This window comes from Tauraco erythrolophus, chromosome 2 (assembly GCF_009769465.1).
Source record: "Tauraco erythrolophus isolate bTauEry1 chromosome 2, bTauEry1.pri, whole genome shotgun sequence".
Taxonomy (NCBI): domain Eukaryota; kingdom Metazoa; phylum Chordata; class Aves; order Musophagiformes; family Musophagidae; genus Tauraco; species Tauraco erythrolophus.
This window is the reverse complement of record NC_141466.1, coordinates 3,031,210-3,052,537: the sequence shown is the minus strand read 5'-3', so window position 1 is coordinate 3,052,537 and position 21,328 is coordinate 3,031,210. Positions and strand designations below refer to the sequence as shown.

The 21,328-nt window shown below is 48.4% G+C and overlaps 1 protein-coding gene across 7 annotated transcripts in view; it reads right to left on the bottom strand.

Annotated features, from left to right (window-relative positions):
• The window catches only part of HIVEP2 (HIVEP zinc finger 2), a 163,214-nt gene extending 144,624 nt beyond the window's left edge, over window positions 1-18,590 (bottom strand). For 4 of the 7 annotated variants that reach the window (XM_086631202.1, XM_086631207.1, XM_086631206.1 and 1 more), the window contains exon 1: window positions 18,259-18,590. The gene's annotated coding sequence lies outside the window, so the exon portion shown is untranslated. Of the gene's footprint in view, window positions 1-15,514; window positions 15,608-15,866; window positions 16,169-18,258 lie in introns of those variants that run through there. The other 3 variants (XM_086631204.1, XM_086631203.1, XM_086631205.1) reach the window with 3 other exon arrangements.
• Window positions 18,591-21,328: the final 2,738 nt, after the last annotated feature.

The following is a 21,328-nucleotide window of genomic DNA, read 5'->3' as shown; positions in this document are numbered from 1 at the left end:
AAAAGCTGCTCCTCAAACAACATGCCTATGCAACATTAAACAAACGAACAAGCAAGTGCACCGGTGCTGTTTACATTCAAAGTTAATTAAATCTTTCAAATTCAGGATACTGTACTCGAGACTGCTCAGTGCCTCTTCTCACGTCACAATATGCAAACTCTCTAGTGCACGAGCATTTTATTTTTTAAAAGAGTGACCCGCCCACCCAGTCATTACAGAATAGCAGTCGAATATTGAACCAATTAATTTCACTCGCAAGAACGCTGTATTGCTTTAATGTTTGGGCTGACTTTGATGAGTCAAAACCCTCCTCCCTGAGGCAGCTGCAAAATGCTCGTGTTTCTCAACAACCATTCTTACTCATCTCCCTGGTTCGGTTACAACGTGTACGAGCAGCAGCCAGAAAGGGTTAAACCCTTTTCACGTCAATGCTCTGCAGGAAGCCAGCCTCCGTATTCCAGCAGGGCGAAGAAATCCGTTCAGGCCCTGTATATCCAGCATTATTCAGCACTATTGGGACCGTATTCCAGGATCCCTCAACGCCCACCTGACAGTGTGCCCTCTGCATCACGCAAGTGATGTGGTCTCCCCAGGGCGAACCATCACCCGACCATCCTGGTCTTTGCTGCTGAGCCGTTTCCAGTGACACGCTCTGTGGAGCAAGCCATTGCCACATAACTGTATTCTCTTCTCAGTCACTTCTCCAGGGAAAAAAAATAAAATAAAATTAAAAAAAAGCTATTAAAAGGTTGGTATTTCTGGCATCACCGCCGCAGCGGAGCAACGGGAGGCAATGTGCTGCCCTGGCGAGGAGGTAGCAGCAACGGGCGCCCTGGGCGAGCACCGGCTGGCTGCCGAGCCCAGACCTGGCACTGGGTCTCAGCCCGCTCGACTGCAGGGGAAGGCAGGGAAAAAAAAAAATAAAAATAAAAAATGAAATTAGAAAAAAAAAAAAAGCAGCACTTTCTCAGAGCAGGAAGAAGGGGAGGCCGTGAGCGTTTCCTGTTGTGCAGCTGAAACGAGCAAAGACGTCATTACATTTACACTCCCTCGGGGTGTCAGCAGATCCAGGGCCAAAGTTCAGGCATTTCCAAGGCGCTGCAAGGAGGGAGGTTTTGGAGGAGAAATCAGCAGTGGCTTGATTGCTAACAGCGTTCTCCGCGCTCGCATAGCAAAGCAGCGAGGCAGCGTGTTAGCAGGCTCAGCTGCAAAGCATCCTATGTGACCAGAAACAATATTTGCTCAGGAGCCATGCTGCTCTTATTTTTCTTGTACAGCTTGTGTAAGAATATTAATAAAATAGAGAAAGGCACTAAGCTCTCGCTACAGCCCGTACTTCTGCAAGCATCTGGAAATGAAGCCTTGCATATTTTTGGATCCCACGGAGCAAAGCGTGTTTGGGGAACGCGTTTGCGGCAAACGTGGAGTGTAAAACTACAGGATTCCCTTGTCGGATACGGCTGACAACCCGGCAAAGTGAATACAGATGCTTTCTTCCCAATTTCAGCCCTGCCTTTCTGAAGCAGATAAGGACCCAGCTCAAGGACACGGGTGAAGGCTCAGGAGTCATGTAGTGGCACGTGGGAGTTGAGCATTCAGTAACTGCCTCACAAGCTGTCCATCTGCCCCTAAGGAAACCATTAGCAAACCACCTGGCAAGCGTAGACTTCAGTCCTACCCACCATCGATACCTTCCTAAAAACATTAGACTTTTTTAACGGAAAGCATCGTTAAGAATCCAAATAAGACCATCGGGGAGGTTTCAGAGTGTCCACCTCTGGAAGTTTTAAAGAGCAGTCTGAACAACCACCCGTAGGAATGGTTGGGTTTTCACTGATCCTGCCCTGAGGCAGGGGGATGGACAGGCTTACAGTAAGCTCTCGCTCATGAATCATAGAATCACAGAATCATGGAATGGTTTGGGTTGGAAGGGACCTCAAAGATCATCTAGTTCCAACCCGCCTGTCATGGGCAGGGACACCCTCCACTACACCAGGTTGCCCAAAGCCTCATCCAACCTGGCCTTGAACACTTCCAGGGATGGGGCAGCCACAGCTTCTCTGGGCAACCTGTGCCAGTGCCTGACCACCCTCTGAGTGAAAAATTTCTTCCTTATCTCTAATCTAAATGACAGATGAGCCACATTCCAGACCCTTTTTTCTTAGGCTCTGAACAACACGTCAAAATACAGTGCTAAATACAGCCATTCCACAACAGGCATGTCCCAGTAACCACCTCTGGTGTCCGGGACGCTAGACTTTTCCTCTGCACACTGAGACAGACTGGGTAGCAGTGCTCTGCTTGATAGAAGCTGATTTTCAAATTGAGGCCCTTGATTCAATAAACCTCAGTGGAAAAGGTTATAAGGAGTTTGGAAAATGCTTTTGTGGATTCTCATCTCATACCACCATCACTAGCTGAAGAGGAGTATTTTTGCTGTGTTCCTGCAATAACCACCCTGTGGTCACACCGGGAACTGAAGCCAGCCTTTCAGCTCTCGTAATTCCGAGTATTAGAGCTGAAAACTAGGGAACCACTAGTATACATCTTGGAGTCATAAAAAATCGCATCTTTTGTGGGACGTATGCCGTGCCACTGGCTTACCAAAACTGCTCATTTTACTAAAAGAAGGTCAAAGATAGTATTTTTAATTATTTATAAACGAAACATTTTGGATATGCTTTTCAAAACATATTCTTCTACAAGGCTAAGAGCTGGTTTGGTTGTTTTCTACCCTTTCCTTTAGAGGTAAGATTTTTCAAGACAGCTTATCTTGAAGATTCACTGCCCAGTTAACATGAAGAAACCTCTACTGCTTCTTGTTCTGACACTAGCTTGAAGACTTAATCCTGAAGGTCGTCAGCCTGGCAGTAATCATCAGGACTGTTTTCAATATAAAAAAAAAAAGCAGACAAATGAGTTTTTGGCATTGGCAATGATCTGCAGTACACAATACACAATGTGAGGGAGAAAATCTGATTTTAACTCTGCATCGAATCAAAGAAGCATTAACTTCAGCAAAGACAAGTCTGGATTAGTTCAATTAAAGTGATCAGAATCTGGCCGTTAAAAATGTGGGTGCTGAAACAGAATCCAGCCCATATCATACACAGCAATAGGTATAAGTAGTGATGATCTCCTGAGAAAATAATATTTTAAAAAGAACTGTAGCTATCGTCTTGAGTTTTTTGCATTTAAATTTCAAAAGCTAAAGCAAACGGACAGATGCAAACTGTGAACTGGCCTCACTGTCGGTGCCCTTGGTGGACTGATGAAAACACGAGCTCTTCCACTCCAAAAGAGAAACTGGCTGCAAAGAGTACAAATACATATGGAAAACAACTCTTAAATAAAGTTGGCTACCTACAAAATATTTATCACCTTTAAAGATTCTTTTACTTTTTACAAGGGCATGTAATGATAGCACAAGGGACAATGGATTTAAACTGAAAGAGGGGAGATTTAGATTGGATATTAGGAAGAAATTTTTCACTGTGAGGGTGGTGAGGCACTGGCACAGTTGCCCAGAGAAGCTGTGGCTGCCCCATCCCTGGAAATGTTCAAGGCCAGGTTGGATGGGGCTTTGGGCAACCTGGTGTAGTGGAGGGTGTCCCTGCCCATGGCAGGGGGGTTGGAACTGGATGATCTTTGAGGTCCCTTCCAACCCAAACCGTTCTGTGAAATGTTTCCAGTAGTCCCGGAAACTACTCATGGGGAAAAGGCAAACCTTCATTTTGGACCTTGCTGAAGTATTTATATTTCAAATGTCTAACCAAGACAAAGCAGACTGAAACCCGTGTTTAAGAACCTGCAGTTTTCAACAACAGGGAACCTAATTTAAAGAAACCAAGAGAGATTGCTAAAATATTTATTGAAATCGCTTTCATGGAAACAATGAGAAAACACCATAAAAATGTTAAAAATATTAAATCAACTTGACTGCTTCTGTATCTCATGAATTCAGCAAGATCCTAGGCAACAATAATATTTAGAATAAATATTTTTCTTATGGGAATAACATTTTCACTCAAATTGACCAGATGATATCAATTAAAAAAACAAAGATTAGTTACACAAAGCACATCTACTGACTTAAAAACGAAACTGTACTCCAGTGAGTACAAAGCTTGTTTAATAAGACATTTACTTTTTCCTTTCAAAGATCTTCTTTCATGCGCTTTTTTCCCTTACAGTATTTTGAACGGATTTCGAGCCAAATGACGAAAATCTGTTCTCTAAAACTTCAGAAAGTGCACGCTGCTCAGTTTAAAACACTGTGCACATGCACAAATATAAAGATTAAAATATCAGAAGCAAATCCAATACCAAGTTCTGCACTTATGCTATATGCCCACTTTAAAAAAAAAAAAAAAAAGGGAGTCAAACAGCTAAATAAATAAATAAAAACCAGTGATACAAAAATACAGAAACTTTCTACGTAATACACCATCTGTTCCCCCAGAAAACCACGCCGCAGCCAGCCACAGGGGCTACAGCTACGAAAAGCCCTTGCAGAAGAGCCAGCGCTGCGATGGGCACTTCCAGAAGCTGTGGAACACCGTACTGGCTGCCGCTGGGAGAAGGCTGGAACTCGCCGTGCCCCCTGCCCCGGGGAACCCGGGCTGCCACGGCGTCCTCAGAGAGCTCCCCGCATCCTGCAAGCCCAGAGTCAGGGGTTTACGACGTACCAGTAAAACTGGGCGGCACAGAGGGGCGAGCGCCAGTTGCTTGAGGTCGTGGTGTTTTGCCATGGCTTTTTACGGGAAAGTTTTGTCTCCAGAGCTACAGAGTAAACTGGATTTCCCCGACTCCTTCACAAACCACACCTCCACTGATGCTGCTCCCTGCTCTCGCGCTACGCATCTAGCATCCGCACCCAGAAACAGCTTCTGGAATACTGGGAACAGGCACCCCAGTACGGCTGCCGCCCCTGAGGCTCATTAGAAACAGGAGCTGCTGGTGCATGCCAGATGCTTGCTCAGTGTTGTGTGCCTCCGAGCAAACGGAGTGCAAGAATTCCAGCCACGCGGGGAAACAGGCAGGCGGGAGAGACCCGGATCATGGAATTACGAAGGGGTGCTCTGTTAGGGTGAGGAAGGCCAATTAAGGGGCGCGTCCCTCTCCTTCCAGCTGGCAAAGCCTCAGGTACTCGGGATTATGTAGTAAGAATTTACTTCTGCTGCTTCTATTATTATTCATTAGGTGTGTGTTAAAAAGTCATCCCACCTTTCGAGCCTGTGGTTGCAATATCCCACCAAACACAGGCTTTAGGGCAAGGTCTCAGTTCTTTAAACCATGCTTAAACTTTGCTTTTGCTTTCCAACATCATCCCCGGAACAAAGGATGGAATCACAGAACCCTGGGCAATTAGGAGACCATACCTGGACTGGAGGGAATTCATGAGCCAACACATTACCATAGCTCTCATTAATAAAATAATAAACTGTGCAATTACAGCGGGTTGTACACATACCTCAGGGTATGCAGTAAGGCACAAATTTAGAAATGGAATGTTTCCAGCAACCAACAACAACTTAAACAGGCAAGGATCCTTATCAAACAATTAGGTTACTCAAGAACTACTCCAATAGCTGGCCCTTTTTGCCCAAGGTTATGCATTCTAAAACCATGTCATAAGATTTGGTTTACCTGGGCTTTTTCCTCTTCCTTTTATTTTTTTGTTTGCAATATTTAAAAAAAAAAAAGAAAATAGCTCATCTCCTCTCTAATCAACCCATCAGGTGCAAGATTCTTTCAAAATTACATCTGAAAATGGGAAAGTGCAAAGAGAAACCCAGTTATCAGTGATATGCCAATACGGTTCAGTGCTACTGGGCTTCAGAAGGACTTCTGAAGGTCGAGGGAGGTGATTCTGCCCCTCTGCTCTGCTCTTGTGAGACGACACCTGGAATACTGTGTTCAGCTCTGGAGTCCCCAGCACAAGAAGGACAGGCTGAGAGAGTTGGGGCTGTTCAGCCTGGAGAAGAGAAGGCTCCGGGGGGATCTTATTGCAGCCTTCCAGTACTTAAAGGGGGTCTACAGGAAAGCTGGAGAGGGACTTTTTACAAGGGTGTGTAGTGACAGGACAAGGGGCAATGGCTTTAAACTGAAAGAGGGGAGATTTAGATTGAATATAAGAAAGAAATTTTTCACTGTGAGGGTGGTGAGGCACTGGCACAGGTTGCCCAGAGGAGCTGTGGCTGCCCCATCCCTGGCAGTGTTCAAGGCCAGGTTGGATGAGGCTTTGGGCAACCTGGTGTAGTGGAGGGTGTCCCTGCCCATGGCAGGGGGGTTGGAACTAGATGATCTTTGAGGTTCCTTCCAACCCTGACCATTCTGTGATTCTATGACTAGATACACAGGACAGGTAAGTTACGCTATAATGAAACATCACTCTAGAATCTTGCAAACCTCTTGTAAATACTGTTTTCTTGCGTCTTTTCAATGCTGAAGTGTACTAGAAGTAGGAAATAAAAAACTCTGAAATTTTGCCACTTGAAACAAGAAGGTATTGGGCTCAAAAAAAAACCCAAAAACCAACAAAACCAAAATGACATCATGCAGAAACTGAATTGAAATGCAAGTTTCTTACAGCTTAACAAGCAGTTCCAAACCCAGATAACTGCATTTCACTGGGGAAAGAAGCATACAGTACAGGTAAGGTACAGTCCAGGCTCCAAGCTCACAAACTGCTGGAACTACGATGCCCTCAGGAACCCAGCAAGTTCCTTTCTCAGATGGGTTATAACTACAAAAAAAAAAAAAGTTAAAACCACAGCTCTAAGCCACTGTCAGTTCCAACACTTGTACCTAAGACTTCACGTGTTTTATATTCAAATCACAATGAAAGCACCTTGGGGTAGATAATATACCTTTACTCTTTCTTTCCAAATTACTTTATACCATCTGGCAATGTAACAGTCATTTCTGTTGAGAGTGCCTTTTGTTTTCTATCTTCTCTGCCTGAAGTATCCAGAGGCTATTTCCATGTAGACAGTTTTCCCAGTATTCTCACCTAGTGGTACCATACCCAACGAAGAGCAAACCTCGCGCGCTGGAGGCTTCTGTTTAGAGGCTGAGACAGTCACGAGGAGCACTGCTGCAGCAGTACCTGTCCTGTCTCCTGCTGGTGGCAAAATCCTGGCCTCACGAAAAATCAGTAACAACTCGCCATTCTGCACTTTTATTGAAGTCAGGATTTGATCCAAATCGACAGAGTTTTCATTTTATTCACAAGAGACAAGGCAGTTCACGCAGTAACAGAAGCTCTGCTGAGCAGAGTTCGGTGTCGTCTTCTCAGCTGTGGGGCACTGATTAGAAAACTGTGACACGAAGGCAAGATGGTTTTGCACTTGACACCAGAGAAAGGTCAAGCAACAAGATTAGAAGTGCTGGCACGATGCAAGGGGTTTTTATGCTTTCATTTACATAATCTGTTTACACAGGTAGTCTGTTCATGGATTGACTTTCTGGTCACATTTCTACAGCCACGAGACCTGGAACCACGAGTTCAGCCATGGCACTGAAGTGGGTGTCCTACCAGAAGAGTGAGGGTTCATGAGCACCACGCACAAGTTGGCTGTCACGCACCATCAATGAAAGGGGCCTCAGAAACCATCCTTTAAACTTCTGACTAGACTACGAGTGATACAGCTACATCCTTCAGAAACAGGAGGATAAAAAAAGAATTCCAAGTGCTTGAACTTAGAAGGCAAACATCTTCACGGTCCAGCAAGACATGACCTTGGCTGAATCAGTCACAGGCAGTAAAATGGGCCACACTCAGTTACTGACTCTGCTGGCATCATTGTATCAGCAATGTCCCAGCAACAGTGAACAGCACTTTGGAAAGATCACCTGGCCACACTCTTGATACCCAGAGCACCAAAGTGAAATGACAGCAATTCCTCACAGAGAACTAATATGGTTTTTCACCTGTTTAACAAAACGTGGCTGCGTGTATGAATCTGTATGAACATTTGTGAAATAAATGCTAACACACATAAATAATGCAAATAGGTTTATTTATTTAAAATACTTTCTTTGATATTTAAAGAATAGCAGAAGTTGAACCTACGCTGAATCTAGGACAAATCCTCCCCTCGGTGACTAACAAGCCAGACCTACAACCGCAAGCTCCCATGAAGTTATTCCAGGGATACTGCACTGTGAAGGAGACAGAACATGACTGGAGGCAAAAGCTATGATCACATAAATGTGTATGTACATACTTATACACACATGCTTAAATATTTCTTCATGCAATACAGCAAAATCTCTCCATTTTCTGGTGTAATCTGTTTACTTTTATAGGAAAACATCAAAGCAGGAGCCAAAAAAATGCTTTTTTGGCTGAGAAAAAGCACAGGTGTAATCCCGTCATCTGGATGTGACACTGCCTGAATTATGTAATGAAACTGGGAAGCACGGAAACTTTTCTAGTGTGAGTCTGTAAATAGCCACAAAATCTATTTATTACACTCTTGGCTTGCCAGACAACCCACTTGACTGAGAAAGAGTTAGTCAAAATTGGGTTTATTTATTCCCCTGCTTGCTAGTTAAGTGAGTTGAACTATTGACCAGGATCAAATGATACTGCAACTAAATTAAATCAAAACAGTGCACAGGCAAATGTAAAGAGAAATACCTGCAAGCATCAAGCAAGATAAAAGGCCTTGTATTCTGTGTGTAAATTATCTGCGGAGATGTCAAATAATGCAAGTCGGAGGATGCTACCACTGTATCAAAGATGGTGCCTTCTGGATCTTAGCTACTCATCAAGACATGAATGTACAACTTGCAACTGGACAGGGATTTTAAGGGCTGTACTACAAAAATTCTTTAAGTTGAGGACTTAATGTTAGTGGGAGACTTCATCTGATAAAAATAACTTCTTGAAGGCAGTTATAATCCACTGTCAGTCACATTCGAACCTTCCTTCCCCATCTTGTTCATCTCCCCCTCTAGGCCCCATTCTCAACCACCATACATCAAAAAATGTGTATTTAGCATCCTTGTTTTCTTCTTTAATTACTGAGGCTGTGAAAGAGAAAGAAAATTAAAAGAAGAAAGGGAAGAAAAGGAAGAAAATTCTCTCCTAGTCACTCCATTTGTGGAAAATACGCTGCACTGAAGCTCTGGAGCGGTGTGCGTAAAGGAACTCCATGGTCCCATGTGTCTTTCTTTTTCCTGCCAGGCAGAGGGTGATCTAGGGAGCAAGGGAAGGAAAGTCAGGGTGTATCTACTGAAAGCTACTTCGTCGTCACTACAGAAGAACAAAGACCCCGGACACACCACTGTAATACATCGCACAGAGGACACAGATAAAAACTAAAGCAGAGGTTCTTCTCCTTGTACACCTATCTTTTACACGTGAACGCGTCTGGGCCAACCTGCCATCATGGAAGGTTCAGGTTTATCAGCTCCAGATGCTGAAATCTGTGCAATCCAGGAGCAAAACAAGCCTTTTGAAGGTGCTGTATAAACGCACCTTGTCCTTGCTCCAAAAGAGAAGTTTTGGAGGATCTGATATGCTTCCATTTCCTTGTCTATGACTTTCTCAACTTTCTGTCAAGCCTGTTCATAAGAGCAACATACAGAGTGATGAATTTTTGTCCACAGAGAGATCAGTAACTAATTTAATGGTACCACTGAACAGCTATTGGCAACATTTTTCAACTATTAGTGAGCTGAGCTAAAAACAAAGCAGAGAAAATGAAGGTACTGCATGTCATCCTGTTGACTCCCGACATTTCGCAGATCAAAGTCCAGTCAGTACCAAATAAGAGGAAAGAAAGGTGCTGTGGGAACCTTCATACTACTATAGATCAGTTCCACCTTACAACCTTACTCCTTTACAAAAACACAGCTGACTCAAAACTCCCCTATTAATTACTCCAAATAATGTAGTAGTTTTACTAATGCGTGACTGATTCTGAGGTTTTTCACCAATAATTAACATTACCCACTATGATAAAGTAGTTCAAAGATGAGTACAATTTGTGTATCTTTTTAATTAGTAATTAAGTGAATCAGAGATTAAAAACTAAACCAGATGTGAACAATATGTAACGACGTGTACCAAACACGACAGACAACTTAGAAGACCAACCCCAACACAAGAAGGACATGGAGCTGCTGGAGCGGGTCCAGAGGAGGCCACAAAGATGATCCGAGGGCTGGAGCACGTCTGCTCTGGAGACAGGCTGGGAGAGTTGGGGCTGTTCAGCCTGGAGAAGAGAAGGCTCCGGGGTGATCTTATTGCAGCCTTCCAGTACCTAAAGGGGCTACAGGAAAGCTGGAGAGGGGCTTTTTACAAGGGCATGTAGTGACAGGACAAGGGGCAATGGCTTTAAACTGAAAGAGGGCAGATTTAGATTGAATATAAGGAAGAAATTCTTCACTCTGAGGGTGGTGAGGCACTGGCACAGGTTGCCCAGAGAAGCTGTAGATGCCCCATCCCTGGAAGTGTTCAAGGCCAGGCTGGATGAGGCTTTGGGCAACCTGGTGTAGTGGAGGGTGTCCCTGCCTATGGCAGGGGGGTTGGAACTGGATGATCTTTGAGGTCCCTTCCAACCCAAACCATTCTGTGATTCTATGACTCTCTAGAGCATCTCTTGTTCATTGCTGATGCTCGTACAGAAAGAAGAAAAATCACTCTCTAACCTCACATAAATCGACAGCAGTTAGAGTAATTAAAGATGTATTTTCCAACTAACAACTATTTTAGCTGTCTTGGAAAGACAAGGAACGTGAAACACCACACACTTTTAGGACTTTTGTGAATGGACTGCGCTGGAAACGAACTTCACTGAACCATGATATGAAGACTGTTAACAGATGCCACTTCGTCACTGTTAAATTCTGATTTTGGTCTAACTGACTAGTTTTCCCTCTAACTAAATAGTGTCATGCCTTGTTGTCAGGGAAGGGTAACCTCAGTTATTATTTCATGCTGTTCTTTCTTGATACACTACACGTGTTCTGTTTTAATGCAAACCACAAATACAAAATACATAAATACAGAGATTGGGCCATTTCTCTTAATCAAATGAAAAAAACAATATGCCAGAAAACCCCACTGTCTAATAAGACTAATTCTGATAATCCTGATCATGTCCTTTTAGAGCTTTTTAAAACATAAAGTACCTTTCTGTCTAAGTGCAGATACTACTCTATGGGAAAACTGCTCATTAAATAATATTATTTGAACAAAATTAGGCACTCTGTTCTACTAAATTGTCTGAGATTACATCATGTCCTACAATGTGTAATCGGACATTTTTTTCAGCTTTTTAAATTTATTATTAGAAAACAGCCAGTATTGCTCCATAAATCACTTGATAAGGATGGCCCTCAAGATCTGACGGTCCACCACCAAGCCCAGCAGAGGAAAATTTCAGGCACTCCCCTCAGATTTGGGGAGGCAGGGAACATTAAGTCAGCCCAGCCAGGCCAGCAGCAATACTAACCTCTGTAGCCAAAAAAAGTCTAAACTTCACTACAAATTACAGGAAATAATCTGGACTTTTTGTGCTTTGTTTTTTTCATGAGTATTTGCTTATGAAGAGTGTCAAACTTTACCTCACTGCATTATCTTTAAAATGTCACCTGACACTGTAATTTCAATTCCCTTTAGCTCCTCTAGTGTTCACTTTTCTAGTGAAGTGAACTATACATGCAAATTATCTAACTGCTTTCCTTCATATGGAATTTCCAATAAACCATTCTCTGGAAGTTCCTGTAGCAATCAAACCTTGAGTTCCTCCTACACGACACAACTGCAGTTAACGCCTATCTTTCAAAAAATACTGCACATCCCTTTTTTCCCCCTTTGGCAGCTTACATAGAACAGACATTTCAACCAGAGCTGCAGCAGTTTATTACAACTTACTTAAGTTGCAATGAAGTGAGCTTACATTTTTAAGAACAGAAATATTCTTTAGTTTTTTTTCTTTATTTTTTTTTGTGCAGGCTGAAATTTCTTGTATATTAGAGTTGCATTTTTCAGACTCTGTAAGCATATTACGACAGAAGTGTCAATCAGAAGAAAAACCAAAACAGTAAAATAATTTTCTGCTAAACACAAATCAAGGTGCAGCAGAACAAACGCGTGTGCACGGCCATAAACCCATGACTAACTACATTATTACATTACTTACGGCTTCTACGTCGTTTTTAGCAAGAACTTTTCTGGTGAGACCAAGTCTACGCTGACAGAGGTAGAACGTGCATAATCAAACTCAGAAAAATGGATATAATCACTACACAAACTGTTCATATCAGTGTAACCACGTACTGGGGGAATTTACATCAGGTAATTACACCCACATGGGTACACCGTGTTGCTTTAAGAATACCACCATGTGAGCGGCACATTTTTTCGGTAGGGACGTCCTGAGAGCCTCATCCAGAGAAAGTGGAGAGAAAATGGCTTTAAACTGAAAGAGGGGAGATTTAGATTGGATATAAGGAAGAAATTCTTCACTCTGAGGGTGGTGAGGCACTGGAACAGGTTGCCCAGAAAAGTTGTAGATGCCCCATCCCTGGCAGTGTTCAAGGCCAGGTTGGATGAGGCTTTGGGCAACCTGGTGTAGTGGAGGGTGTCCCTGCCCATGGCAGGGGGGTTGGAATTAGATGATCTTTGAGGTCCCTTCCAACCCAAACCATTCTAAAAAATACGTACAGATTTTTGCTTATTCAGATATAAATCTATGAAAAAGTAAAAGGCACTATTGAGTTTCAAGAAACAGTGAAAGAGGCATGTGCAGGGCAGAACAAGGAAACACAGAAAGACGAGCCATGTTGTGACCATACAAACATTGTGGTCCACACTCTGCTGCTCCTACCCTGGCACGCAGAGAACAGAGAGCGACCGTTTTGCAGATGCACAAAACGTGCCTGAAAGACAAAAAAAAAACAAGCACCAAGAATCCACCAAACTTCCTCACAACAAGAAGAAATTCCTATGTTCAGATCTTATTAATGACGGTGAGAAATTAATCACAAGACAAAAAAAAAAGGCTAAGAGACTTTTAATTTGACATGCAAAGTTGCACATGAAACTTGCACATCTTCTGATTATTTCACACTGGGGATTTGGAAACACCGCATCAGATCATTTCCCATGCCCACAGCCTCTCACCTCCTTTCCATGCTCATAGCTTGGAGCGAGAGATTTCTGGGGACAAATCTTACTGGGGGCAACTTCCTACAAATGAGTGGTTAGGGTAAACTCAATTGTTTCATTTATGAGCAAAAGAACTGAAAGAGGGGGGATTCATGTTGGATATAGGGAAGAAATTTTTCACTCAGAGGGTGGTGAGGCACTGGCACAGGTTGCCCAGAGAAGTTGTGCCTGCCCCATCCCCGGCAGTGTTCCAGGCCAGGTTGGATGAGGCTTTGGGCAACCTGGTGTAGTGGAGGGTGTCCCTGCCCATGGCAGGGGGGTTAGAACTGGATGATCTCTGAGGTTCCTTCCAACCCAAACCATTCTATGATTCTATGAAAAGTTCAGAATGCTAAAATAAGAGCTACGTGGTGCCTCCCACTTGCTATTTCAGTAAAAAAAAATAAAAAATAAGATGCTTCCAGATATTAACATACTCTTTACATTCACTGATGATTTCTTTAGGTCCAAGTAGGGGCTCGCCAGTTGGTTATCATGGAAAAACTTCTAATACTTCTGTTTACGATGGATTTTTGCTCTCAGGCTGTCAGACCAGCACTTTTACAAGTCCTAATTTCACTTGAGAATTAAAAACATGGCCCCAGTGAACTGCTTTTTAATATTTCCTGTTGAAATAGAACAGTTGCTACAAAGTCTTATAAAAAATGTCTAAGTCCCAAAAAGAGAAACAAAACTGCACGAAACTGCTATTTCCTATTAAAATGGCAAAGCCAGCTTGAAACTTTCATTCTTCTGTGATAATTCTGTTGTACTTTAATTCAATGTAGCATCTAAAATTACTGATTGAAACATGTGAAAAATACTACTCTCCATTTTCCATTTAGCTTACACTTCCCCTTGCTGTTCCTTCACTTCTTCAGGAACTGCTAGCTAGTTCCTTCTACTGAAGGAAAAAAAACAAACAGTCATGTTGCAGGGGAAAAATCAAATTACTTCAAAAATAGTTATTTTCATCTGTAACATGCTACTTCAGAGATGCTGTTTAAGAGATCTGTCAGGAAAAAATCACCTGCCTCTTTAAATAAAAGAATTTTTAAAGCAGTTTCCTCATAACGTATCGGACCTTTTTCAAATGACAAAGGTACGCACAGCCCCTGCACTCAACGCTTCCGTGGAGCTTCCGAGAGTACCAGCAATTAACTCTTGCTGAAGAGTTTAACCCATCAGATCTAATAATAATTACGTATTCCCCCTGCTAGGAGGACCAAGAATTTAAAACCACACACTGTCAGGTTCACCTCTTCTCAATGACTGCGGTAAGATGGATAAAACACTTCCCTCTCTTCACCCTCTGTGAAGGCCATTGACATGAAGAACCAACTTTTGCTGGGCCTGATTTACTTTAGGAGCTAAGACAGGCAGAGAAATACTCTGTACTGAGAAGTACTCAGCTCTGGCAATTTTACCTGGAATTCTCACGTGGAATAAAGTGAGAACTACATGGAAGTAGTGTGTGCTGAGCCCTGCTTATGGAGCTGCATGGATAACTACCAACATAACCGACCGCGGCTTATTACGAAGCCCCACCATACTCAAATTTGGAAGACAGCTTGCCATATTTCGTAACACCAGTCACATAACTGTGACTTGTATACTCTACGGTAATGCTCCTAAAGAGCATTTTTCCCTTTGATGGGTCAGTATTGTAGTATCCCACTAGGCAAACCAATGTGCCAGACACAGAGCTCCCATATTCCCACTGCCTCACCCGATATGGTTAAATTTCAAAAGCAGTAACTGCCCCTGGTGATGACACTAGAACGATGAGGAGAGGGACATGCAAAATGGGACTCGTTACTTTCACTTTTGGTGAAACCCAATTCACCTTGATTCTTTTGAAAACAAGATTTAAATAAACGAATAAACAAGGAAGTTTGGCAAAACGCTCAGCAATAAACCTCTTGCTTTAAAAATGTCTACCTTAGTGACAAACACGTGGACCAGTGTCATGAGTTTATTCATATGAGTCCAGCCAACGGTATTCGAAAGGGTTAAAAGCCAAAAAAGAATGGCCTTGTAGGGTGCCTTGTAGGGTGCCACCACATAAACTAAACATGATAGACTGCCAAGCACTCCAGCAGACACATGCACCATTATTCAGCAAGGACCACATGAATGCCTATGGCTCTCTGTTTTGTCTTCATAGTAACAAGGAGGTTTGTAAACACATCTTGCGTATGAGGCAATCTAGTCACTTGAGAATCTAAAAATCTGCCTTTGCAAAGAAGCGTTCCGCACGGCTGCCACACAATTGGACTTAGATACACAATTAAAAGTCCTCTGTGTTTGTGTTTCGGGACAAGCGCTGCTCAATTTTATTCTTACCCATAGCAATGATGCTTTAACATGCCACCTCAGCCAGGATGTGTATGCCTGCTGTGCCAAATAGCCACGGGAAAATAACGTCAACACAAAAGCCTATAAAATAGTAAAAATTTGGATTGTTACATCAACAAAAGTAATGACATCCTGACTCTGTACCACACCACTGCTGCCTTTGCACAGATGAAAACCACAGTAACCTTAAACGTATTTACAGATGACAGCACTAAGTTTTTAAAACTCATGAGGAAAAAACCCTCTCAGTCTAACCTACAACACTAAATTTTTTTTAAAAAAAAATAAGGCAAAGCAAAAAAAAAAAAAAGCCACGAAGAAAGCTTCAGATAATCCTCACCTGAAGTTTCAGAAGTATCTCCTGACTGGAAGGCTAAGGAAAGATTTAACATCTAACTGTAAATAAACATAACCCTCAGGTTAAAGCACACCTATCTACATATGCCCACACGCTGCGAACCTACCAGGCAGAGACTCTCCTATCTCTAAAAACAGATGCACTTTTTTAGCACGTCTGCGTATCTATCTCACTATCGAAACGCTGAGGATTCCGCACTGCATCCTCATAACCCGAGGATCAAATTCCTCCGGCAGTAATTCGCAACAACGACAGAATTTAAAAACGAGGCCCACTGAATCCGAACCTTTTCTTTCCGTTTAGCGATTGCTGCCGTTACTCGGTGCCCCCAGAACTCCCGACGCCGACCGGAGCCCCCTGGTGCCAGGAGCCGCACGGGCACGGAACGGGCGGAGTAACACACACCCGCCGGGTACTGGTTTGCTTTGGCCACCCGACCGCTCCATTTTCATCTTTCGTAATAATTCACAGTATGGATTTATTAAGGGGGGGGGTGGGGGGGGGGGGGGGGGGGGGGGAGGGAAGTCACACCCTTAACTAAGTAGGCATAAAATGTTTGCCCTATTATTTAATAACGCTCAAAACCAGACAGGCTTTATATTAAAGTCGACTTCATCTTAAAACGAGAGAAGGGAAATTATTCAGCAAAACGTTTCTGAAACTCATTAGTATTCCTATTAGTTTAATTTCAAAGGATATTTAAGAATCATTGTAATAAAAAACCTTTAATGTTCGAGCACGAATTTAATTTCTGCCATTACCATACGAAGGGAAAAAAAAAAAACAAAACACATCAAAATGACGTTTGACCAACTAATAAGAAAACCAGAGAACCCTTTTTCTGGGAAATTAAGCTGGGAGGACTTTTATCGTTGCCCTGGGGCGAGCCCCGGCCGCCTGCCCGCGGAGACAAGGCGGGCTCGCCGGCGGCCGGCGCGGACCCCGGGCCGGGCGGGCTGAGGCGGCGGGGCCCCCCGCCGGCTTCCCCCGCCGCGGGCCGGAGCTCTTCGGGGCACCACCTGGAGCAGAAACACCGCCTGCTTCCCCTCCGCCCCGCGCTCCCTCTCACAGCCCAGCCGCGCCGGGCAGGCCCCGGCGGGGAGGTCGGAGCGGGCTGCGGGGCATCACCCGGGCGACACCGGGGCTTCCCCCTCCCCGCGCCGGGGACGCGCCGCCGCAGCCCGCCGCGTCGCTGCCTGCGTGAGGCGTCCTGTGCGGCAGGCGCGGACGTGCCGCTTACATAATCCCCGCCGGCCGCCCGCGTCCCCCGCGTTACATAAGGGACCGTGCCCCCGCCGGCCCCCGGGCAGCCCCGCCGGCGGGCGGAGGGAAGGAGGGAGGGCCCCGGCGGCGGCGGCCCCGGCCGAGCCCCTCGTTAACCCCCTTCCTGTGGCGTTACACGTCATGGAACATTCCCGGAACGGGCCAACGTCCCACCCACTTCAGGGAACAGTCACCGCGGCGCAGCGCGCACACACACACACGCGCGCACCCCCGGCACGCCGGCGGGTCTGCCCGCACTGACGCACACCCCCTGTGCCCGGCGACCCCCGGCGCCCCCCGGCAGCCGGAGCCCACCCCATCCCGCCCCGCGGCGCCCTGCTCGCCGGGTGCCCCCGGGAGCCCCCCCCCCACCACCACCGCGGGGTGCGCCCCCCCCCCCGCCCCCCCTCCTCCCACCGCGGGGCGCCGGAGGCCGCGGAGAGAGCCCCGTCGGGGCGGCCCCCCCGCGGGCGCCTCTCGCCGGCGGTGACCATGCCCATTCCCCGCCGCAGGAGGGGATTACGCAAGGCAGCCTGCTCCTCATCTGCATACACTTACAAGCTGGGTATTCCCCACATTTCCTAACGGCGTGTCACCGACAAAGGCCTGGCCCCGGCCCCCCGGCCCCCTCCTGCGCCGGCTCGGCGGGGCGCCGGGCCGGGGGAAGGGCCGCCGGCCGCGGTGCCCCGCGGACGGCGCCGGTGACTGCCAGCGCCCAGAGCCGCCGCCACAGAGGTGACTTACCGGTCCGGCGGTTTTACAGCCCCGCCGGCGCCCTCCCCCACGCCTCCTGCCCTCCATTTACCCCTGCAGCCCCAGGGCCGGGGGGCGCCCGGCGGCGCCGCCAGTTGCTCCGGCGACACCGGGAACGCTGGCGTCAGACCCTCCCCCGCCGCTCGGCAAGCACCCTCTCCGCCGCGGGCGGCCCGAAACCCAGCCCCGCGGCGCCCCGCACCCGCGCCCCGCCGCCGGCGGTGCCCCCCGCCGCCGGCAGCCGCCCCCCGCCGGCGGCTCGGCGCGGCTGTCAGCTGGTGCCGGTGACAGGGGACGAGCGGCGGGCAGGCGGCCGGGAGGGAGGAGGGGGCTGCCCGCAGCAGCCGCCGCTGCTCACCTGGAAAGTCACCGAGGAGGAAGGAGGGAAGCCCTCCCGGTGCCCTTGTTGTTGTTGTTGCCGATCCCGCCGGGCGCTCTTGTTGCTCCTTTGCTAAGGGCTCGCCTGGACTGAGGCGGCTCGCGGTGCTTCTTTATATATAAAGACTGACAGAGATATTCCAGCGGCCGAGGGGCGCGCGTTTCACGCATTTATCTTAAGGCAGGTCGTTTCTCTCCCTCTTTTTTTGGGGAAGGCTCATCGCCATCACCCTGACAGCGGCGGAGGGGCCGGTCCGGTGTTGCACGGGGGAGAGGCGGAGGCCCGGGAGCCGCAGCCCGCCCTGGCCGAGGCGGGAGGGAGCGCTCTGCGCTGCAGGCAGCTCCGCCGGGCTATTCCTGGCACCACTTCCCAGAACAGAAGTTACAGGGCGGCGAGCGCGGAGCGAGCGCGGGGAGCGCGCCGCCCGTGACGTCACCGGGTCCCCCCGCGCGCCGGCGGGGAGGGAAGGAGCGAGCGAGCGGGGCGCGACCGGCGGCGCCCGGTGGCGGGGTGATGGGCGCTGCCCGCCCGTGTGCGTGTGTCTTGTCTGTGCGTGCGCGGAGCCGGCGAGCGGAGAGGTGCGCCGTGCGGCCGCGGAGGGGAGGCGGGAGGCAGGGCTTGGGAGGGCGAAGCCGCGGCCTCTCCCCGCCGGCGGAGACCGCCGCTCCCCCTCCCCCTCCCCGCCGAGGGAACTCCCAGGAGAGCCAGTCCCGACTTGCCGTGCACCAGCCGTGCCTCCTCCCGGCCTGAGAATTTCCTCCGAGGACGCGGGATCCTCCTGCCCCCTCCCCTCTCTCGGCTTCCTTTTTTTTTTTTTTTTTTTTTTTTTTTTCCTCCCCCTCCCCCGGCCCCTCCGCCCCCTCGCTCTTGCCTGGTCAAGATCACGTTATCTGTCGGGGAGAACAATACCACGCCGGGGCTCCCCGTGCCGGCCGCCGGCTCCGCAACCTGCCTGCCGGCGGCGACCACCCGGCCCCGGCAGACGCCTCCGAAACCGGGCACGGCTCTGCCCGCTGGGCGGGCGGCCACCCCGACCCTCGCTCACCGCCCGCTACGCGACCTTTTAAAAGGGGCCTCCCGGCACGCCGGGGCTCGCCGCCGCCCCGCGGGGCACGGAGCCCGCCCGCGGCCAGGCGCGCCGAGGGCGCTTCAGCCGCCCGGGGCTCTGCCGCAGAGAAACGCCATTTATTTGAACGGCCTCTCGCCACGGCGAAGCGCCTTCCCCGAGGGCGGCCCGTGCCACCGGGAGGACGGACGGACGGTGCCGGCGAAGGCCGGCGCCCCGCCGGCGCTCGCCTCCCCAGGGGCGGCCGCCGCCGCACGGCGACTAACGGCCGCCCGGGTCGCGCGCCCCCACCTCCCCTCGCCGCCGCTCACGGGGCCGCCCGCAGCCAATGAGCGCCCGCGACGTGCGGCGGGGCGGGGCCGGGCCCGGTGGCGGGGGCCGGTCTCCCTCAGCGGCCGCCGGTCGCCGCCAGCCCCGGGGCAGCGGCGCCGCGGGGTGAGCAGCCTGTCGGCGGGGCGAGGCGGTGCCTGCGCTTTTCCTGGGAGCGTCCCAGCGCTCTCCCGCGGCGGCCGGAGCCGTGGCGGGAGCGGGACGCGGCCCAGGTGCCGCACCGACGCACGCCCGGGGTCGTGCTGCTGAGGACGGCGTTGGGTTAGCGAAACCCGGGCGAGGGGACGGGGAACAGCCTTTGTCTTCCTTGGATTTGGCGTGGCCGCGCGGAGGGTAGCGTTCACCCGGCTGGTTCCCGCGCCCGGTTGGCTGTGGCACAGCGGGGCTTTGGAAAGCGGGTCTTCCTTGAATTTTGGGAGCAACGTCCTTCTCTTTTGGGGAAGCCATTCAGCCGCGTTTGAGGGCTACCATGAGGTGGTTGGAAGCGATGCCAACTTGGAGCGCTGTCACCGGGACAGCGGAAGTCGTTCTAGTGCCTGAGCTTATTGCCTTGACTCATACCGAGAAAAAAATCTCAGCCCCATGGGTGAAAAGGAAAGAGCATACACATAAATCCCGAAAGCAGTGGTTCTTAACGGCAGATGCCAGAGCAAATAAAACTAATTAAGCAAATAAAACTAATTTTCCCAACACAAGAAGGACATGGAGCTGCTGGAGTGGGTCCAGAGGAGGCCACGGAGATGCTCCGAGGGCTGGAGCACCTCTGCTATGGAGCCAGGCTGAGAGAGTTGGGGCTGTTCAGCCTGGAGAAGAGAAGGCTCCGGGGGGATCTTATTGCAGCCTTCCAGTACCTAAAGGGGCTACAGGAAAGCTGGAGAGGGACTTTTTACAAGGGCATGTAGTGATAGGACAAGGAGCAATGGCTTTAAACTGAAAGAGGGGAGATTTAGGTTAGATATAAGGAAGAAATTTTTCACTGTGAGGGTGGTGAGGCACTGGCACAGGTTGCCCAGAGAAGTTGTGGCTGCCCCATCCCTGGAAGTGTTCAAGGCCAGGTTGGATGGGGCTTTGGGCAACCTGGTGTAGTGGAGGGTGTCCCTGCCCATGGCAGGGGGGTTGGAACTGGATGATCTTTGAGGTCCCTTCCAACCCAAACCATTCCATGATTTTATGATTCTATGATTCTAATTATTTCACAATTCCAGCAGTTAAGAATTCTAAGTCGTTCCTACAGCTTTTAGGGACTAATAACAGCTCAGTGCTTGGGGTTGGCAGTACAGGGGCACGGAATCTATTAGTAAATATCCTTTCATCCTAACATGGTCCTTGGCCCCTGTTGACTTTGGTGGCCTTCGAGTCAGGTTCAGAGGGCTTCCTTGCGCTCAACCCAGGAGCTCCTCCTGGTGTAGTGGAGGGTGTCCCTGCCCATGGCAGGGGGGTTGGAACTAGATGATCTTTGAGGTCCCTTCCAACCCAAACCATTCTCTGATTCTATGATTCTATGATTTCTTGTATCACCTCAAGGGATACAGGCACAAGGATCTTGTGTGATCGTTAATTTTACGATAACTGATGACTTCTGCTACATAAAAGGCCTGCTCCTGTCAGCATGTTCAGTACTAAGAGGACCAAACCACGGCTAACGGAGAGCCA